The following is a 20,783-nucleotide window of genomic DNA, read 5'->3' as shown; positions in this document are numbered from 1 at the left end:
TGTTTGTTTGTTTGTTTGTTTGTACATGTATGAGAGAGACAGACAAATGGGGGGGGCCAGGGAGAGCAGGCATACATGTGCCACATCATGGATGTGGAAGCCAGTCACCAACTTCCAGGATTTGGTCTTGCTTCTCCTCCATCCCCTTGTGTTTGAGGCGAGATCTCTACTCTAACTCTACTCACCATCTTGCAGTAAGGGAGCTGGGATGACAGACCCATGTCACCACATCTGGCTTTTTATGTGGGTTTGGGGGTTCAGACTTGGGTCCTATTGAGTCATCTCCCCTGCCCTAACAACGGGCTTTCTGTCAGATCTGAGTGCAAATCTCGACTTTGCCAGTAAGATAATTATCACTATGATTTGGAGACAAAGGCCTCATTTTGGAAAATTTCTAAAATTCTCTTGAGCTGGAAAAAATCTCATTCTGTGAAATGCCATAGCCCGTCAGCATGACTAAAGCTTGCTGCCTGACCTTTGAGAACTAGCCCACAAACAGAAAGCACTCCTTCCCCCTCAGGATTCAGTACATGGACCTCCTCTGAGATTTAGGCTGAGAGACTCAAATTAAAGAGACACAAAAGGAGCTTTTCATTAACTTGGAGATGCAGTTTTTCTTCTTGGGACCAGCCTAATACAAAAGGATCCCCCAAGAGCCTTGACACACCCCTCCTGCAGGGAGGGGTTCAGAGAAAGAAGGGGCCAGCTGGAGTTTGGAGAGGACATTCCAAGCTTTATTAGGGTTGAGACAGAGCAGAACTGCCACTGGGGGCTGACAGCAATGATACATACACCCTGGGTGTGAAGGAGGAGTGGAGCCTCAGGGGTAACCACAATTGCTTCAGATTGCCTTTACAGATCTGCACACTCAACATCTCCAAATTCCAGAAACCTGTGCCCAACTACTTACTTAAAATGACTATCAGAGGTCTCTGTGACATGCCAGAATTAGTAGTTTCAAACTGAAACTCCGTCTATACACATCCCCACTCTCAACAACCTGGTCTCTAGTGAGCTAAGTGGAACCATGTTATTGCATAGTGTAAGACAGACACCTGGCATCCCATCCTCTGATAGGCCCTTCTACTCTGACTCCACCCTCTAGCTACATACTTCGCATTTCATCCCCTGACCCTGTCTCAACACACTGATGAACACTCTTTTGGAACACTCCAACTGCTTCCTTACTGATCAGAGGCTGCCTGACGCAATGATCACTATTCCCCCGATAAAATCTTTCTGTCCTCTTAAACTGCAGCAAAACCAAGCCATACAAACACCTCCTTCCCTTGAAGAATTTTCTTCTCCTTTTTAAAAACAGTATGTATGAGCATATCTGACTGTGGTCATGCAAATGTGAGTGTAGGTGTGATTTCAGAGGATGGTCTCAGATCCCTTGAAGCTAGAGTCACAGGCTGCTGTGAGTCACCCAACTTAGATGTCGGGAACTGAACTCTGGTCCTCTGGAAGAGCTGTAAGTGCTCTTAACTTCTGAGCCATCTCTCCAGTTCTCCTTGAAGAGTCTATAACATAGTTCTTTTAATCAAATTCACCAGCCCATGTATAATATCACAGCTCTGAAAGAGAAACACGAGAGTATGCATATCTTGCTAGGCAGGGAGACGGGAGAAGGCTTCCCAGAGAAAACAAAGCTTGAGCTGGGCTCCAATGGCAAGATTTAAATATATGAAGAGAGGAGTGTTCTAGACAGGGGAAGTAGCCTGTTTAGAGGGTTCTGTAGCAGCAGGGGATAGGTAGAAGAAACATCAATACAATCAAGTTTCATTAGGGAAATACATTTTAGGAAGATAGAGAAGTTGACACCTGTATAGACCATGATTTGTAATTTTTAAAAATCTCTCTTAAAGATGTATTTGTTTTATTGTATGTGTGTGTTGTTTTGCCTGCATGTCTGTCTATACACAATGTGAGTACAGAACCCACTGAAGCCAGAAGAGGGCGTTGGTTCCCCTGGAATTGGAGCTACAGATACTTGTGAACCACCTTGCAGGTGCTGAGAATCAAACCCAGGTCCTCTGCAAGAGTAGCCAATGCTCTTAAGCACCCAGCCACGTGGTATGTAATTTTGACACTATGCTAAAGTAATTAGAAGTAATCAAAAAAGTTTTTAGCACTGAGCTAGCCAAGAGACAGAGGAATGATCTGAGGCGTTTTTTCTGGGTATGACATTCTTTGCTGGTTTTTATTCTTTCAGGACTTTGAGTATTTGATCATATTGCCTTGTGGTCTCCATTGGTTTTGATGAAAAAAATCAACTTTTAATCTTATTAGGGCCCTCTTGTATGTATGTGAGGAGTCTCCCCCCCCCCTTAATGCTTTCAAATTTTTCTCCTTGAAAATCTCTGCATTTTTGCTTTGGTGGGTCTGAATGTGCATCTGCCCTACTAGGAGCCTGTTGAATTTTTCGTGTTATGCATTTCTTTGATGTTCTGTTTACTTTCCATTGTTTCCTCGATCTGTTCTTCAGTCATATAATCGCTATCATCCTTTCTTCGTGTTTGCTAATTCACCTTTAGTCTAGTCCTCATATACCTCCTAATGGGATATTAAACCCCTCTAGCGAAATTCTCAATCCAGTCAATGTACTGCCCAAATCTAGACCTACAACTCTCCACTTGGTTCTTTCTAAAAATAGTTTCTGTCTACTCACTGATACCCCATTATCATAACCATCTTCATCACGCACGGTTTCCTTTCATTCTTTGGCTATATTTACGATGTCTGACTTGACCATCTTGTTCATCCAACATGACATCTGAAGCAGCAGCCTTTCCAAGGGAGTTTCCACTACCTGCATTGTTTCCTAGAGTTGGATGACACATTCCCTCTCTTTGTGTGGATTTGTGAAGATTTAATAATACAGTATAAATTTCAGGATACTCATTTCCTCCCTACCGAAGACTTGTTTTTATTGTTGTTTATTTATTGCCTGGATTATTTTAATGAGGTCCATTTTATTTGTTGAGTGACGCCTCTGATGTCACTCCTTAGAGGACAGCCAGAGCCTTGGACCTGTGTAGCCACTCTGGGTGCCAGTAGTCTCAGATGGCTTTTGTCTCTTTCCCCATCTCTCTGTTAAGCTGCCTGCCTTTGTGAAACTCCACTAATTGCCAGCTGATTGCTTTATTGCTCTTTATTGCTTTTGACAAAGCCCTGGAACATAACTTGCCTGAAAATCTAATCCAATTAAATCTCATCCTTCCTAGTAAATCACTGAGCCCAGTGTTCAAAGTCTGTTCTCACCACAAGAAGGTTCTTCACTAGTTCATCTTTCCCTGGTTTTCTCATAAACCACTTGGCCTGCGGTTGTGCTTTCTGGTCCCCCACCAACCTTCTCGACACTGCTTACCACCAAAATCTCCATTATTTTTGAGATATTCTTTACACTTGAATTTCCCCAAACTCTGCTTCAAATGAGACAGATGCTATCAAGACAGCTTCAGGACCCCGCTCTTTGGGACCTATTTTCACAAGCCAAAATTCCTTCGCCACTCCTCTGAAAACAACCCTGCCTACGAGATTGTTGTTGTTTTTGAATAGCTGGGAAATGAAGCACTTTAAAAAAAAAAAAGAAAGAAAAAAAAAAAAGATCCCTACAGAGGAGTCATCTGTAGAGAAAAATGATAAGGAAGAAGAAACTACAAAAAGAAGTCTAACATATTTTTTAAAAGAATCAGTGTCTCTATAAATAAAAATTATAATAGCTGAAATTAAATATTCAATAACATGTTAAATGTAATTGAAGAAAGAATAATTGGAGTAAAAATAGGTTAGATAAGATTACCCAGAATGTGACACAAAAGATAAAAATACAAAACTATGATCACCAGGAGGCACGAGGCTAGAGAAGGGCCTGCCCAAGTCCCACGAGGAGACAGAGGGGCTGCAGTTCCTCTCGTGTCTCTTTATTTTTATGGTAAAGTTATTTAAGCACATATGAAAGAGAAAAGCAAAGAATATGCTATAAAAACCCATATGTCCACTCCCCAGATACCAGCTGTAAAAACTGCCACATTTGTTCATTTCCTTTCGTTGTTGACACATTTTAAAGCCATTCCCAGAAGTCACATCATGTTGCTCTTAGAGGCAGTATTTGAATGCTGAAATGCTGGAACTTTTCTAAATGAACAAAACATTACCATCCACAAATTCCTAGGCCCCAGCCACGCCCAGTCAGAGTCAGGGGAAAATAAAACACATCAAAGCTCCTTTAGAGAAACTGGGAAAACCAAGGGACACTCCACCAGGAAGCCAGGTTTCTTTTCTTTTCTTCTTCTTCTTCTTCTTCTTCTTCTTCTTCTTCTTCTTCTTCTTCTTCTTCTTCTTCTTCTTCTTCTTCTTCTTCTTCTTCTTCTTTTTTTAACTTGCTTAAGACTCAAAAATGGCAGAGTCACTTTCAGGGCCATGTAGCTTCAAGTCCAGCATCCTCTCCCTGTACTATACCAAGCTCCTTAACAAATTTCATTCAGAGAATTTTCACCTTAAAAAAAAAAAAAGTGTAGCAGGGTGGTAGTGGCACATGCCTTTAATTTCAACACTTGGGAGGCAGAGTCAGGCAGATCTCTGAGTTCAAGGCCAGCCTAGTCTACAGATCGAGTTCCAGGACAGCCAGGACTACAGAGAGAAACTCTGTCTCAAAAAACAACACAAAAGTGTCTTTAACATTTTTATTTTTGTTTTTGTGAATACATGTGTCAACGTGTGAGTGTGTGTATGGGTGCCTACAAAGGCCAGAATAGGGCATTGGATCGGATAGCCTGTACCTACGGGTGGTTGTGAGCTGCCTGACATGGGTGCTGGGAACTGAACACTGGTCCTCTGCAAGAACTCTTAACTACTGAGCCATCTCCCCAGGCCAAAGAATTTACATCTTTATTACTTTTTTCAGAATTGGGGCTAGAAAGGACTAATATCCAGCCCCTTACTATAGCCTTTTTACCTAAAGATGACAGCTCATGACTTGAAGGTGTCACTTTTACAGATGAGAAAACTGGATCCTAAGTGAGACTAACAATATGTTGCATTCATTACTTCTCTTATTGTCATGTTCAACTACGTGTGTGTGTGTGTGTGTGTGTGTGTGTGTATTGGTATGCACATATACAAAAAAAATTTAAGGAGAAGTACCGGAAGCAACTTAAGGAAGGAGATACTGTATTGATCCATGATTTCAAAGTTCATCGTGGAGGGAAAGTCATGATGGCTTTTGAGGCTCGGGTGGGAGCGTGAACCCCAAACATCTTGGTGGATCAAGAGATAGAGAGCTATAATCAGAACCTCAGGTATAGCTATCAAGGCCTACCTCCTGTGACTACTGCCGATAGCTGAGGCCTAAGTGCAAAGGTCCAGTAGCCCACCCCATATGAGGACCAAGTACCCAAATATGTGAAACTGTAGAGATTTTTCAGACTAAACCATAGCAGCTATTTTTGCCTAAACTTCCAGAAATTGTTAACAATCTCTAACTTTTCTGGAGAGAGATAGTTACATTGAAGACATTTAATTTAAATTTATTTATTAGTGCGTGTGTCCTGATGCATGTGCATATATGCCACAGACCATGTATACAGGAGAATTTTCTGTAAGTCAGTTCTCTCCTCTGACTATAGGCTCCACAGATTAAACACATGTAACAGACTTGTATCAAGACTGCTTTCCCATACTGGGCATGTTGCTGGCACAAGAAGTATTTTTTATTGTTGTTGTTGTTGTTAGGTTTGTTTTTGTTTTGTTTTGGTTTTTGGTTTTTGGTTTCTGTGTAACCCTGGCTGTCCTGGAACCCTCTGTAGACCAGGCTAGCCTTGAAATCTGCCTGCCTCTGCCTCCCAAGGGCTGGGATTAAAGGCATACGCCATCACCACTCAACTTTTTTTTCTTTTTATGTTCATTGGTGTTTTGCCTGTGTGTATGTCTGTGTGAGGGTGTCGGATTACCTGGAACTTAAGTTACAGACAGTTGTGAGCCACCATGTGGGTGCTGGGAATCGAAACTGTATTCTCTGGAAGAGCATCCTGTCCTCTTAATGGTTGAGCCATCTCTCAGGTGTGTTGATTTTGTTTTGTTTTGAGACAGGGTGTCAGTATGTAACTCTTGCTGTCTCCGAACTCACTATGTAGACCATGCTGGCCTCAAATTCACAGAAATTTGTCTGTCTCTGCCTCCTGAATACTGTTTAAAGGTGTGCGCCAAGAAGTCTTTAAAATACTAACCCACTCAGGGGTTTGAAGAGATGCTTAAGGGTTAAGAGCACCAGCTCCTCTTACAGAGGACATGGTTTCAGTTCCTAGAGCCCACAAGGCATCTCATCATCATTTGTAACTCTAGTCCCAGGGGATTCATCACTTCTTCTGACCTTGTAGCCACTACACGCATGTAGTGCACAGACATACATGCACCCAAGATAGTCATACACACAAAATAAAATAATAATAATAAACTTAAAAATACCCATCTGACTGGAAAAAAGTACATCTAAGTATTTCTTGAATGTCCTAATGAAAAAAATTGGATGGCCTTTAAAAAAAAATAAAAGCAGTCAGAGAAGCAAAATAATGTCCCTATCACTGGTAAGTTTAGGACTTATCATAAAATTGATGGAGATAAGCCATTAGTAGTTGAGGATTGAAGAAACTATGAGGCGAGAGTAGGCGTCATTTATGTATAGCATAAACTAGAGATTGTGGGAGAGTGTGAACACATAGACCATTTTAATCAAACTCAGCTTGGAAGATAAGGATTCAACAATGGATGGATCAGAATTCACAAAAAAAAATTATCAACAAGGTTCAAATTCTTATTTCCAAATTTCCAGAAGCCATCCATACTTACAGAATTTTCACAAAGTGTATCTAATGAAAACCATCATCAACTCAGAAACTAAGTGTTGGCCATCATAAAGATATTACCATCTGCTTCTCATATCACATCCACCCACAGAAAGGCTTTATAGCCACTGTGGTAAACATCCTCATGCATCAATCTTTGTGAGAACCCTACAATTTCCTTTGAGTACATCTCTGTAAGTGGAGTTATAAAGACAAGAGCTTCCTAAGGCTCGTGATATATACCAAATTGACATTCAGAAAGGTTGCAACAATCCATATTCTTAAGAACTTTACTTAACATAAAAAATCATGAAATCCCATGCAGTGCACGTTTCTTCATTGGAGTACAACAGACATATGACGCGCGTAACTTGCAGTCACTGAGAACTGTACTTTAGAAGTGTCCACAATGACCAGGGAATGCAACAATGTAGCATTCGGTTTAAAAACTAGTGTACAAAATGGCATTGTACACAATGTAAATCTAATTTTGTTTTTCTTAAAATTCATATATACTATACACTTATATATACATTGTCTATATCTCAGGCTGCACATGTGGAAAAGAAATGGAAAGTAAATGTACTAATATTGATAATAGTCAGTAGGAGACACAGTCGATATCAAACAGAAGAATTACTAAGTGATTGGGCATTTAGTCCAACAAAGATGTCTGGACCCCAGACTTCCAGCTTGCATATAGGCTTAGGCTCACAACCTCTGCCTGTGTGACTTCATTAGGGCTCATTTGTCTCCTTTAGAGAAAGAGTAAAGGGAAGAAAGGCAGGAAAGAGAGAAAGTGACATGGAGAAAAATAGAGAGGGAAGCCTAATGTGAAAATGAAGTTCCCCATAGGTTCGGAGTGAGGATTAAATATAGTAACAAAATGTGTACCTCCTGGCAATGGTCAGTAATTGACTGTTATTATTTACTGTCTTCTGCATACATTTAAAGATACATTTGTGTATTTTATTAATTAGAAAGTATCTACCAGGCTGGGTGTTGGTGGTGCACACCTTTAATCCCAGCCCTCAGGAGACAGAGGCAAGTGGATCTCTGGGAGTTAGAGGCCAATCTGGTCTACAGAGAGTTCCAGGACAGGCTCCAAAGCAATACAGAGAAACCCTGTCTCCAAAAGCCATAATAATAATAATAATAATAATAATAATAAATGAAAAAAGACGCTACTGGGGCTGGAGACATGGCTCAGTCAGCAAAGCATTTGTCACTCAAGCATGAGGACCTGATTTCTTGCCTCCCATTGAAAAGCTGGACATGGCCGTGCACATCTGTAACCCCAGAGCTCAGGAGGCAGAGAAAAGAGGAACCTTGGAGTTCACTCACTGGCTGACCATTCCAGAAAATTGGTGAGCTCCTGGCTTGCTTAAAGGCACTACCTCTAAACATAAGGTGGAGAGGCTGAAGGCATGGTGAATGGGTTAAGAGCACATACTGTTTGTGCAGTTTGGTTTTCATGTTGGGTGACTCAAAACAGTCTGCAACTTGAGCTCTAAGGGATCGGATGCCCCCTTCTGAACTACATAGGCACATGCACTCAAATGTGCTCACACACGTGTGCGTGTGCACACACACATGTACAAGTGTATGGCCATTATAAAAGATAAAATTATTCTCTGGAAAGATAACGATAGTTCTCCACTTTGGTTTGCATCTATATGTTGTTGTGGCTTGGCTTCCTAAAAGTCTCATGTGTTGACAGCTTGGATCATGAAGGCTCTGACTCACTTCATGGTTTAATCTCTTCTTGGGTCCACAGAAACTGTGAGTTGTGGGGCCTGATGGAAGGACTCTGAAGAGTATGTCTTGTTCCCTACCTCTGCTTCTTTCTTGTTTCTGCTTCCTGTCCACCACAAACTGAGAAGATCTGCTTGACCACAATCTCCTCACCGCCACGTTCTGTGTCACTGCCTACTGGCCCAGAAGCAACAGAGCCAAGTGACCATGGGCTGAAATATCTCAACCATGAGCAAAAGTTGTTTTCTCAGACGTTTTGACACAACAGTGAAAAGCTATCTCTCTGAAAACAAAACAAACAAACAACTTTCAAGGTCTCTTTGGTTTCAATAACTTGTACTGAAACTATAGTTTATAAACTCAGAGTGCTTCCTGTCTACCATGAACTATGTAATGGCAAGCCAAGGGGGTATGGTGTCAATGGCCAGCCTGGGGCAAAATTGGGGGAAGAACATGGTCTGCCAAGAACTTGAAAAACAAAATAAAGATGCCTCACCTGTCTATGTAATGCATTTCAGTAATTATACATTTTATTTATTTATTTATTTGTTTTGTTTTGTTTTTTGAGACAGGATTTCTCTGTGTAGCTTTGGAGCCTATCCTGGCACTTTCTCTGTAAGCCAGGCTAGCCTTGAACTCACAGAGATCCACCTGCCTCTGCCTCCCAAGTGCTGGGATTAAAGGTGTGGGCCATCAACACCCTATGTAAGTATGCATTTTAATTCAGAGAAAATATACATTATGCCAGCCATGGTGACTCACTATTTGGGAAGCATAGGCAGGAAATTGTTGTGGAATATTAGCTTAACTGTTTAAAGAGGTATTGCATTTGTTTATGTTGCATTTGTTTAACTATATAAAGATGTACTGCTTTATACCTGCCTGATTAGTCTAATAAAAAGCTGAATGGCCAATAGCTAGGCAGAGAAGGGGTAGGTGGTGCTGGTGGGCAGAGAGAAAAGGAGAGTTGGCCAGCCTGCCAGAGGACAGCCAGCCAGGGGCCAGCCAGACAGACACAGAAGAAGCAGGATGGACAGTATACAGATGAGGTCTTGGGCAGCATATGGAATTAATTCAAGTTAATTCAAGTGAGAGAAAAAAGGATAGTTAGAAACAAGTCTGTGCTAAGGCTGAGGATTCATAATTAATAATACATCTCTGTGTCTTTATTTGGGAGTTGGTTGGTGGACCAAAGAAAACGCCAGCTACAGATCATGAGTTCAGGGATTGTCTAGGCTACCTAGTGAGTTCAAGGTCAGGTGGACAGACCTTTTCTAGTAGATAGAAAGATAGACTATGATTGGTAGATAGATAGATGTATCTCAGTAGTAGGGAATTTGCCTACCATCGTGGGTTCAATCCTAAGAATGGGGGAAAATGAGAAAAGCTGTAATTAAATAAAAACTCACAAGTGTTCTTTCATTTTTTTTTCAGAATGAGGGCCTCACACACCTCCACAAGCCATCCCCAGCTGGTGTGCATTTTTCTAAATTGTAAATATCTTCTGAAAAGTGAAAAAATAAATTAAGAAGATAATTTGTCATTGAAAGCAGTGGATTAAAAGTGGTCGATTGCCTGAGGCCTGTGAGCAGGGCACTCCATTGGAACCTTGGGTAGGATTCTCCCTCAGTTTTGAGGATGTGTGTCATTTGTGGAATGCCCCACAATCTGTGATTTGCAGAGCTGCTGACATTTGTCTGACTCCACAGCTCCAAACTGCAACTAGGATGTCAAGGTGTTTGAGTTCTTAACAAGAAAGAAAAAAGAAAACAGGGCAATGGTAGTGCACACCTTTAATCTCAGTACTGAGGAGGCAGAGATAGGTGGATCTCTGTGAGTTCAAGGCCATCCTGGTCTACAGAGTGGGTTCCAGGATAGCCATGGCTGTTACATCAGAATAAGAAGCCCTGTCTTGGTGGGGGTGGGGAGACAAGGAAAAAGGACAAATAAAGACCAAGGTGAGCTTCAGGCTGAAAAGACATTCTTGCTTGGGAAAGTTCATGACCTTCACCGTGAACCCAGGTTCCTAGATTGCTAAGTTATTTCTACCAATACTCTCCTGAGTGATGGTTCAGGGGCATGAAAGAACTTATGTACTCTTCTTCTACAGAAGCAATTTACTTTTCTTTCCCAGGAGGGAAAAGGGTGCATTGGGCTTCTAAATAAGATGCTTTCTTGCCTGCCACTGTTAGTCACTTTAATCCACATTTAACTTTCTTGAAATCATATTGAGGACTGACTGGCAGTGTTTTGAAGAGGATGTGACAGAGGACCAAATGGTCTGCTCATAGGTTGATCCAGACAGGCACCTCTCTCATGTTGTATTATGTGTGCCTTGACATTTACCGGCTAGCGATGCTCCAGTGTTTACAGTGTTTTTCAATGTGAGATGGCACTTAAGCCACAACTTGTAGTTCCACTGTGACATTAGCCTTTCCTGTCCCCTGGAGTCATGAAGGAGTTGTGCTAGGCAGCATGAGGAAAGCTGCAGATGTCAGGGACAGAACTAGTGAGAGTCAGTGAGACTTAATTGCTGGGAACATTGAGATGGGGCCATTAAAATCTCCCCTCTAACAGCAAACCAGAACTTCTGGAAGGGTGAAAACAAACAAACAGAAAATAAAACAAACAAACAAACAAAACAATGGAAGGCCTCACATTTCTAAGAATAAACAAGTAGAGAGAAAAAGCAGGGTGGAAGGAGGAAATGATAAGAACTGACTCTAGGCCAGCAAGATGGCAGAGTGGCTAAAGGCACTTGTGGCCAAGCCTGATGACCTGAGTTCAGTCCCCAAGCCCATATGTTAAAAGGAGAGAACTGACACCTTCAAGTTGTCTTCTGACTTCCATACCCATCCCCCTCATACTAAGGAAATAGTTTATAATAATAATAATGATTCTTTATATACTAAAGAAGTTTTTTAAAGAACTGAGATAATAAGCTTTAAGGGTGTGTGATGTATGTTGAAGGTACTTATACTTTACTCACAATGACTTTTAGCAGACAAGCTAAGGGATAGTATAATGAGAAGCTCAGGGACAAGCTAAGGCCATGGCAAAAATGGATATATTAACTCATCTGGGTCAAGTGCTGAGCTCTTAGGACCATATGGCTGCTGTCTCTGCAAAGCATAGTCAACTCCATCCCATAACTACACAGGATTATGTGTAGTTAAGGGTTTAGGCCCTGGGGTCCGACCACCTGCATTTGGGTGACAGTACTACCATTTTCTAGATATTGGGCAGTGGGGAAATTCTCCTCTCTTAGAGGAATGACACAGACAGTCACATTGCTAAATCTTTCTTCTACCTCCTGCCCCCGTTTATGTAAGAAGATGCAACTGGCCCTAGTAAAATGCAACAAAAAGAAGATGTGTCATTGTGGTGCTAAAGTGATAAAAATAATGTCTTAGGCAGTTATCTAATTCTCTCTCCCTAGAGACAACTTCTTGATTTGCACAGATAAAATACTTCTGAGCCTCCAAAGCCAGTCTGTTGGATGACTATGTAGAACAGGCACTACCAATCCTACCTCTCTCTAGGTGAGACAGCTGCTGTGTCCTACATGCTGTGAGGGAAAAACAAACCTGATTTTTTTTTTTTTATTAAAACAAGTGGCTTTGAGGGTAAATTCATTATCCCAGCATAATCAACTCTACCTAGATTATTTTTATACTTCATTGTGCTAATTGCTAAAATGGTGAATCTTATTTTTATTTGTGTTTTTTACTCAATAGATACACCATGAAGATGAAAAGAGACTTTTGTGCCCCAAAACTGAATATTTCACTTAACTCACAGAATGGGTAGAGAAGTGAATGCAGAAATCTGATCATATTGTTACTTTTTTTTTTTCTCAAAGAAGAGAAAAGTGGACCGTGTAATTTTGAAAGCCTCCTCTCTATCAGCTGCAGGAATGTGCTATTTCTCATTCTTGATTCCTGTCTGACATCAGGATTTAGTCATTACTCTGGTGACTCTATGTCAAATGTTTTCCGGGTTGATTGCAGACAGGCCAGAAGCAGGGCTAATGGAAACTGAAGACAGGCATACATTTTTTTTCTGGAAATCCAGAGATGATGGTCATGAGAACATTGACATTAATCTCTTTTTTCCACTTCTGAAGAAGCCAAAATACAAAACTGTCCAGAAGAGAGCCTAGGGAGGCTGCAGACTGTCGTGAGCAGGCCCTCTGGGATGGGAACAGCATGTCACTCTTGCTTTAATACTCCTTTAAAATGTCTTTTCACATGCCTGCAACTTGCTGAGGGGGAGTGAGAGAGCAGAGCTGTCAGGCCAGCAGCATCTTAATTATGGAGATTAGAAATATTTTATGCAATTGACACAGCCTCTTTAAAATTACATAGCATTAGGGAAAAAGACTGTCTGGCACCAATGAGAAAGGAAGAAAAGCACTCAGAGAAAGAATAGGTGGATTTTGACAGTTTGTCCAATAAAAGAGTGCTAGTCAGTGAAAGAAACTTTAAAAAACAGACTCAAGCTAGAGTTTCCTTTACTTAACACAAACCTCCTAACAGGACTAGAGGGAAGCTGGGAGTGATGGTAGCTAAGCTTCATATTGCCAGTAAGCCTGTGCCAATAAGCACAGCCTCCTCCCCTAGATCCCCCCCACACACTTTATACTGCAATGTCACACTCACCCTGCTCTACCAGCTATTGGAGTGCTTGGGAATTGAGTGACTTGGTGATCAAGTCAGGCTTGCTTTCCAGGGAGCCTGTGTCCTTTGCTCCATGGGAGAAATATGAGTTAGTATCCCCAAAGTGCTATCTTGCTATATGATCTTAGGAAGCCTAATTACTTCCCATGACCTAACAGTTTCCTACTGGGCACAGGACCATCTGCTCCTATGAGACTTGAGGTCCACTGACTGAGAACATCCTGAAGACTGAACGCTTCGGTAAAGAATGTGGAAGACACTATCCATCACATTTAAGCATCATTTTATTGTATTGCTCAGGGAGTTGATGAGTAAGGACACTGTTTTAGCATCTATTGTTTTTATTATCTATCTGTTCTCTCTCTAGTCATCATTCTAAGTGATCGTTTTAAAGCTCACTCTTGTGTTACCCTGGTCAAAATCATAGCCTTTGGATGCTGCAGGGTCACAAAAATGGAAGACACTGGACCCTGTGAGAGGACACTCTGTAGGACTTGGGGTGTAGGTCATTTGGTAGAGTGCTTGCCTAGCATGCACAAAGCCCTGTGTCTGATCCACAGCATTACATAAAACCAGGTGTTGTGGTACCTTCATATAACCTGAGCACTTGGCAAGTGGAGGCAGGAGGCTTAAAGATCATTCTCGTCTACGTAGGAAGTTTGAGGTCAGCCTAGTATATAAGAAGTTTGGTTACAAACAAAATATTCAGTGAATAATTGTCACTCCTAATTATCAAAGTTTAACAGAACATTTGGCATGCCCTTCCTCCTGTCTACATAGTGAGTTCAAGGCTGGCCAGGGATATATGAGATCATGTAGAGAGGTAGTGGTGTTGATTGAGCCTCCAGGGCATTAATAACTGCAAACAGGAGGGCCCACACCATAACCTCCCAGTCCTCATGTTCCTTTGACAATGTGATTCTGACATTTCTTCCACCCTCCTCCTGAATCTGAATGGGCCCATGACTATAGCAAAAGTGGTGTTATGTGCTTCCTGGGGCAGGTTATGAAAAGTAGTGCTGCATCAACCTTAGTCCTCCTGGAGATATTTGCTCTTGGAACCTAGCCACCTCGCCACAAGAAAGCCCAGGTCATATGGAAAAGCCCCAAGTAGGTATTTTGGCTGACAGTCAACAGACAGCACCAACTACCAAGCTCCATCCACTATCTAGTGAGGCCATGTGACAGACACCCACGTGAGAATGGCCTAACTGAGCCAACTCAGCTCCCAGACTTCTGAGAGACGATAACGAATTATGGCTGTGTAAGCAATTGGTGTCTAGTTTAGTTTGTGGTGCAGCGATGTATAACTGAAACCTTGAATGGATATTACCCATTCCTCAGCCTACATCTTCACTTAAGTTGTTTTACACCTAAACAATCTTTTTTTGCACTCCCTGACATCTCCAGTTATCCAAAGCTACTTTTTCAGCTTAAAGGCAGCTTCTTCCGAAAGGCATTTCTTAATCATTAGGTTTAACTGTCATCTCTTATTGCTCTGCCTAAGGGACAGGTAAATCCCTGCTTTCTCCCATCCCAGGATAATTGTTGCTTCACAGTCACTTTATCAAAATACTCTTTAAATCATTTGAACAAACAGTAGATGCTTTTGCTAACAGTATCATCTATAGAGAAGTCCATAATTCAGAAAGCGTTGACATGTATTATAGACTTCTCCTGGGGAGGTCTACACACCCATGTCCTCACCCCAGAACAGGGAGCCCACAACAAACCAAAGTAACAAGTGCACCTGTGTCTGGTGGTGAAGCAATGAGTTTTTATTGGGGTCACACTAACAGGGGTACAGGTGAGAAGTTTCTTTCAAGGAGCAGGTATGGCTCAAAAATAGCTTCACCAAGCCCACCCCAATGTGGTCGAGGAACTCTCAAAATACTAAGCCTGGATCCCCAGGGCTCTTATGAGCAGTGCTACAGCCTGAACTACTTTCTTTGACTAACAGTTTGACTGGTCAGTGTCTCTATCTCCACCAAGAATCTTACAGTTTTATATTATTATTGTTATTATTATTCATTTTTACTTCACTTTACAATCAGAGGCTTCTGAGCCTCCCTCTCCTTCCTAGAGGAAATGTTTCATTGTGAAGGGGATGTTGACATTGAACTGGACATGCCCTGTAACAACTTCCCTTTTGTGAGGTTCTGCCTTGCCCTGATATATCCCTAATACACTTTTAAATGAGTCTTCCTCTGAATTCCTGCTTTGGAAATGTAGTTCCCACAGGACAGTGTTGGAAGATGGAGTCTTTCTGGAGTTGTTTATGTCATGAGGGCTGTGTCCTCTGAATGGATTCATGCCATTGAAGAAAGGGCTTTATAGGAGCAGTCTTTTGGCTTTCTACCATGTAAAGATGAAGGGAAAAGATCCTCACCAGAAGCCAAGGTTGAAATCTCAGACTTCACAGTCTTTGAAAACTGTGAACAATACATTTCTGTTCTTTACAAGTTAGTCTCCAGTGATTTGCTATAGCAAGACAAACACATCTCATGGAAACCTCTTCTCCTCTGCAAAGGTATTTGCAATGAATAGATTAGTAAAAATTCCTTATGACCTCTTCTGTATGCATGCTGTTTACATGACAGTATCTCTCATAATACTGATTTTTAACTTAGATGCATGGTTGTGGCGGTTTGAATGAGAATGGCTCCCATAGGCATACGTTATTTCAACGCTTGGTCCCTGGTTGGTAGAACTATTTTTGGGGAAAGAATTAGGAAGAGTAGGCTTGTTCAAGGAGGTGTGTCACTGAGGGTGTGCTTTGAGATTTCAAAAGGCCATACCAGACCCAGTTTCTCTCTCTCTCTCTCTCTCTCTCTCTCTCTCTCTCTCTCTCTCTCTCTCCTTACAAGTTGTCCACCAGGAATAAGCTGTAAATCCCTTTGCTGCTGCTCTGGAGCCATGCTTTGGCTGTCTGCTGCCATGATGGTCATGGACTAACCCCTCGAAACTGTAAGCAAGCCTCTAATTAAATGCTTTAAAAAAATAAGTTGGCTTGGTCATGGCATCTCTTTGAAGTTATAGAACAGTAATTAAGACAATAGTGTACTGTAATCATGTGGTAGGTATACTATCATTATACCTGGTCCATGTTGGTGAATGTAGGTTAAAGCACATTTGTTTTTTTTTTCTCAGTTATATAGTATTTCCTATTATTTTTGGCAAATTTTAAACCATTTTCCTATACTATGGAAGCTAAGGTTTTCCTTAATTTTTCTTTATTGAAAATACTGGTTTGTGATGGGACATCCCCAGGGGAAGAACTGCTTAGTTAGAAGAAATGGAGCTTTTAAATTTTACACAGATTCTTAACTTCTTCTCCAGGAAGAGGGTCATATTTCTATTCCCATCAATCGTGGATAGGGTGCTATCATCTTCCCTGATGCTGGTTATTATTCAGCTTTTAAATCGTTGCCAATTTGTTAGGTGAGGAATGATATTCCCTAATTTTTTTAACATACAGTTTTATGATCAGGGAGACCGAGCAGCACTTCACGTTTTATTAGTTCTTGTATTTCTTTCACTGTGGCATGCTTTGGCTGCCTTTTCTTTTTAAATGGGAATTTCATGTGAAGTACACAAACCTTTTCACATAGACTTTGCTGATATTATTTATGTTTGTTGTTTGTATTCACTTGTGGTATCTTTCGCATCAAGACGTTTTAAAAAATGTTTATGCAGTTAATTCTTAATCTGTATTTTGATAAAATACCAGGCTACACTGTTTCCCAGAGAAAGGTCCTCTCCTTAAACACAGCCATATTTGGCTTGAGATACTCAATGACCTGAGTTTGATCCCTGGAACTTGTGTGGTTGGAAGGAGGGTACTGATGGTGAAAGTTGCCATCTGATTTCCACATGCATCCTAAAGCCGAATGCATGCACACCTACACAATCTCTAAATAAATGCAATTTTAAAAATAAAAGACACATTTCAGAAACTATAAAAAAAAAAAAAAAACTTGGGAGGCAGAGGGAGGCGGGTTAGTTCAAGTCAGCCTGATCTTCAGAGTGAGTTCCAGGATGGCCAGGGCTGTTACACAGAGAAACCCTGTCAACAAACAAACAAGCAAAACATTTACAATTTGAGAAGAGTTTTCTTTTGAAGAACTTAAGATATTTTTAAAAATCTAAATTCTAAGAGACTCATTGACAAAATGTATTTACTCATAAGTATTTTTGGGTATCAAATTATTTTTTTTTTATTTCTGGCACACAGTGGGATCTTTTATGGTGGAGGTAAGAATATAAGAATAATCAGGAAATTTTATTGGGGGGTTGAGTCAGGGTTTGTCTGTGTAACTCTGGGACTCACTTTGTAGACCAAGCTGGCGTTGAACACACAGATATCCACCTGCCTCTGTCTTCCAAGTGCTGAGGGCTGAGAGTATAGAGTGACTATCATGCCTGACTTAGAAAAAAAATTAATGTAACAGTTTTTATAGGCAAAATAAATCAATTTCCATTGTGCCCCTCCCCCATCTTTCATAAGGACTTAGTTTGGCTCATAGTTCCAAGGTGCAGTCCATCACAGAGGGATGTCAAGGTGGCAGGAGCTTGAGGTAGCTGCTGGCATTGCATTGACAAATCCACAAAGAGGAAGTAGAGAGTGATGATTGCTGGTACTCCTTTCACCTTCTCCTTCTTATTGAGTCTGGGACCCCAGCCCCATGAAATGATGCTGCCTGAAGTTGAGGTGGATTTTCTCTCTTCAATTAGCCAAATACAGAAACTCCCTCATTGACATGCCTAGAGGTTTGATTGATTGTAAATCCCATCAAGCTGACAATCTATATTAACCAACACAGGAAAGAATTGTACCTTCGGACACATTTCTACAGTGAAGAACACCATCTCATCCTAACATGAGTTCCTTATTCCTTACCTGTCCTGTGTCAACGTCCACATTACACTTTTTTCATTATGGTAAATTACAGTTTACATAAACTTTACTGCCTTCACCACCTAGAGTATGTAATTGGTAATGAACTGCAATAGTTTTCAACTGTCATCATCACTTCCTTTTATCTTGTCCAACTGGAATTCTGCACCTAAAGTACCCCCAACCCCACCAACATTTTCTGTGTCCTATACCATCGATTTTTCTGACGCTATAAGTGCCTTCTATAAAAGTGGACTTGGGTGATACTTGTCCTTGTATGACTGACATACTTCACTTGGCACAGTGTTCTCAGGTTTCACCTGTGCTTAGTGTATGTTAGAATTCCCCGCCAGGGGGACATAAGACCACAGTGCAACCAAGAATGGGCCAGACTGTGGTACACGGAGTGATGGGTCTTTTCTGAGTCCTCTTGTTACATTTAGAATGCACTCGTCTAATCCTTGGTTTAACCCCCTGCCCTCCACTAGGATATAAGTGACTTTAAAGCAAGGGCCTTTCTTGTCCCAAGCTAGGAATTTATTATATTGGTTCAAGAAACATACTGCTAAATAAATGTACTCCCCTACTCTATAAGTTGTCTCCTTCCTTCTTAATTTAGTATTCACAACGTTGCCTTTTTTTCTTTTACTTTCTCATCTCCTTACCCCCTCAAAAAAATCACTAATGTTAGGTTGACAATAGCTTTAATCTCTGAGGACTGATATTGCAGCCCACGTCACATCATCAAAATCACTTACAATTATCTAAGAAGAAATCAATTAAAAAAATTCCAGAGTGACTTGAATGACTGACTACCAAAGAATGTAAGTCCTTTAGAGAAGTAATAGGGAAAATGCTTTACCCCTGTGTCCTAGTTAGTGGTTACTACTGTGAGAAGACACCATGACCATGGCAACTATTATAAGAAAACATTCAATTGAGGGCGTTCGCTTACAGTTCAGTGATTCAGTCCATTTTAGCAGGGAGAATGGCAGCATGTAGGCAGATGTGGTGCTGGAGCTGAGAGTGTTACATCTTGCAGGCAATAGGAAGTTGATTGACATACTGAGCATATGAAACCTCAAAGCCCGCCCCCACAGTGACACACTTCCTCCAACAAGGCCATATCTACTCCAGCAAAGCCACACCTCCTAACATCGCTACTCCCTGAGATTATGGGATTATGGGGGCCAATTACATTCCAAGTACCACACCCTCTAAACACAAATTCACAGCCAGCAGTTTATAGAGAATCTATTTATGTGTCTGATCTTGCAACACAAATCCAAGTGAAATAATAATAAATGAAAGTCAGAATTAGAAAGTACAAACTTACAAATGTGGGCAAAAACAGTTACAGAGCAAAGGAATTAGAATCTCTAAACTTGCAAGTAACAATATGTCTGAATTCAGGAAAGATCTTCCCTAGACAGTCTTTCACTCCTGAACTTAACCTGGGAACCTGAGATACATTTCTTAAGTCTCAAATAGAATCTGCTCTTTGGCTCTCTGGTAATGAATGAACAGCTACAGCCTTCCGTTACAATTAGTTTTCACTTCTGGAGCATTTCCCAGGGGTGATCTGTGAATGCTCTTAGGGAGGTTAGTGAGGCAGATCTGGAAGCAGGGCCTCAGCTGAAGAATTGTGCTCCTATGGGATATGGCTGTGAACATAGTATGTGCTAGAACGTAACACAGCCAACGCACCAAATGCCACAGTTTTTAAATTAGAGGGTTATTCTGAGTTGATACACACACACACACACACACACACACACACACACACACACACACACACCACTCATATACAGATCCTTTTATATTTATGACCTTCTCCCTCCTCCTCCACCTCAAGCCTGAACTTATGTGAACAATGAGTCAGGCTTTATTAAAATCACTGGAAAGACCATTAGTTCCATCTTTCCTCTCAGTGAGTGACCAGCACCAATCCCCCCTTCTGCGGCTGGAAACCCTGAATTCACATGGCCAATTATGCAATACTAGACTACTGGGAAGCATTTCCGGCCGGCTCAGCTGGTGATCTGATTTTACCCTGCAGCATCCAGATTGATAGGCCTTATAATTTTATCCTGGGTAGTGCAGACGTTGTTCTTATGTAACTCAGGGAAAAAAAAATTTAAGCCTCCCTGTTTTTGAAAACAAACCCCTAAACCCTTTTAAAGAGATTTTCCCTGATGACATCTCAAGGTAGTGGGATCAGTGCCCTGAACTCTGGCTAGGGTAAAAATAATAATAGAAAAATCTGTTTCCTCATTTCTGAATTTGCTGTAATTTAATTCCACTGAATGCTGTGTGCACTTGTTTATGAGACAGAGCAAAAAGAACAGAACAGTAAAGCTTCCTTTAATCACTTGTTTTTATTTTATTTATTTATTTTTCCGGTTCAGGAGTTTGAACTCAGCCCTGCCAAGCTTGAGCTTCACTCTACACTCCTAAATCACTACTCCTTCAGGAAGCTTTTCCGGGCACAATGAGGATGGGAAACGAGACTTGTTCTTCAAAGGTACTGAGTATCAATTGAGGAGCCCCCAGTTTCACTCCTGCTAATCATAGGGCGTAATTTTACAGAATCACATTCATATGCAT

General features: G+C 41.1%; 1 long non-coding RNA gene across 3 annotated transcripts in view; it reads right to left on the bottom strand.

Moving 5' to 3' along the window:
- The window catches only part of LOC103161628, a 30,916-nt gene extending 11,278 nt beyond the window's left edge, over window positions 1-19,638 (bottom strand). For all 3 annotated transcript variants that reach the window (XR_004768259.1, XR_003482872.2, XR_004768260.1), the window contains exon 1: window positions 19,132-19,638. This is a non-coding gene — a long non-coding RNA (uncharacterized LOC103161628). The remainder of the gene's footprint in view (window positions 1-19,131) is intronic.
- Between the last annotated feature and the right edge of the window lie 1,145 nt (window positions 19,639-20,783).

Source organism: Cricetulus griseus, chromosome 2, assembly GCF_003668045.3.
Source record: "Cricetulus griseus strain 17A/GY chromosome 2, alternate assembly CriGri-PICRH-1.0, whole genome shotgun sequence".
NCBI classification, from domain to species: domain Eukaryota; kingdom Metazoa; phylum Chordata; class Mammalia; order Rodentia; family Cricetidae; genus Cricetulus; species Cricetulus griseus.
Note: the sequence above shows the minus strand (reverse complement) of the source record. Positions and strands in the feature narration are given on the sequence as shown.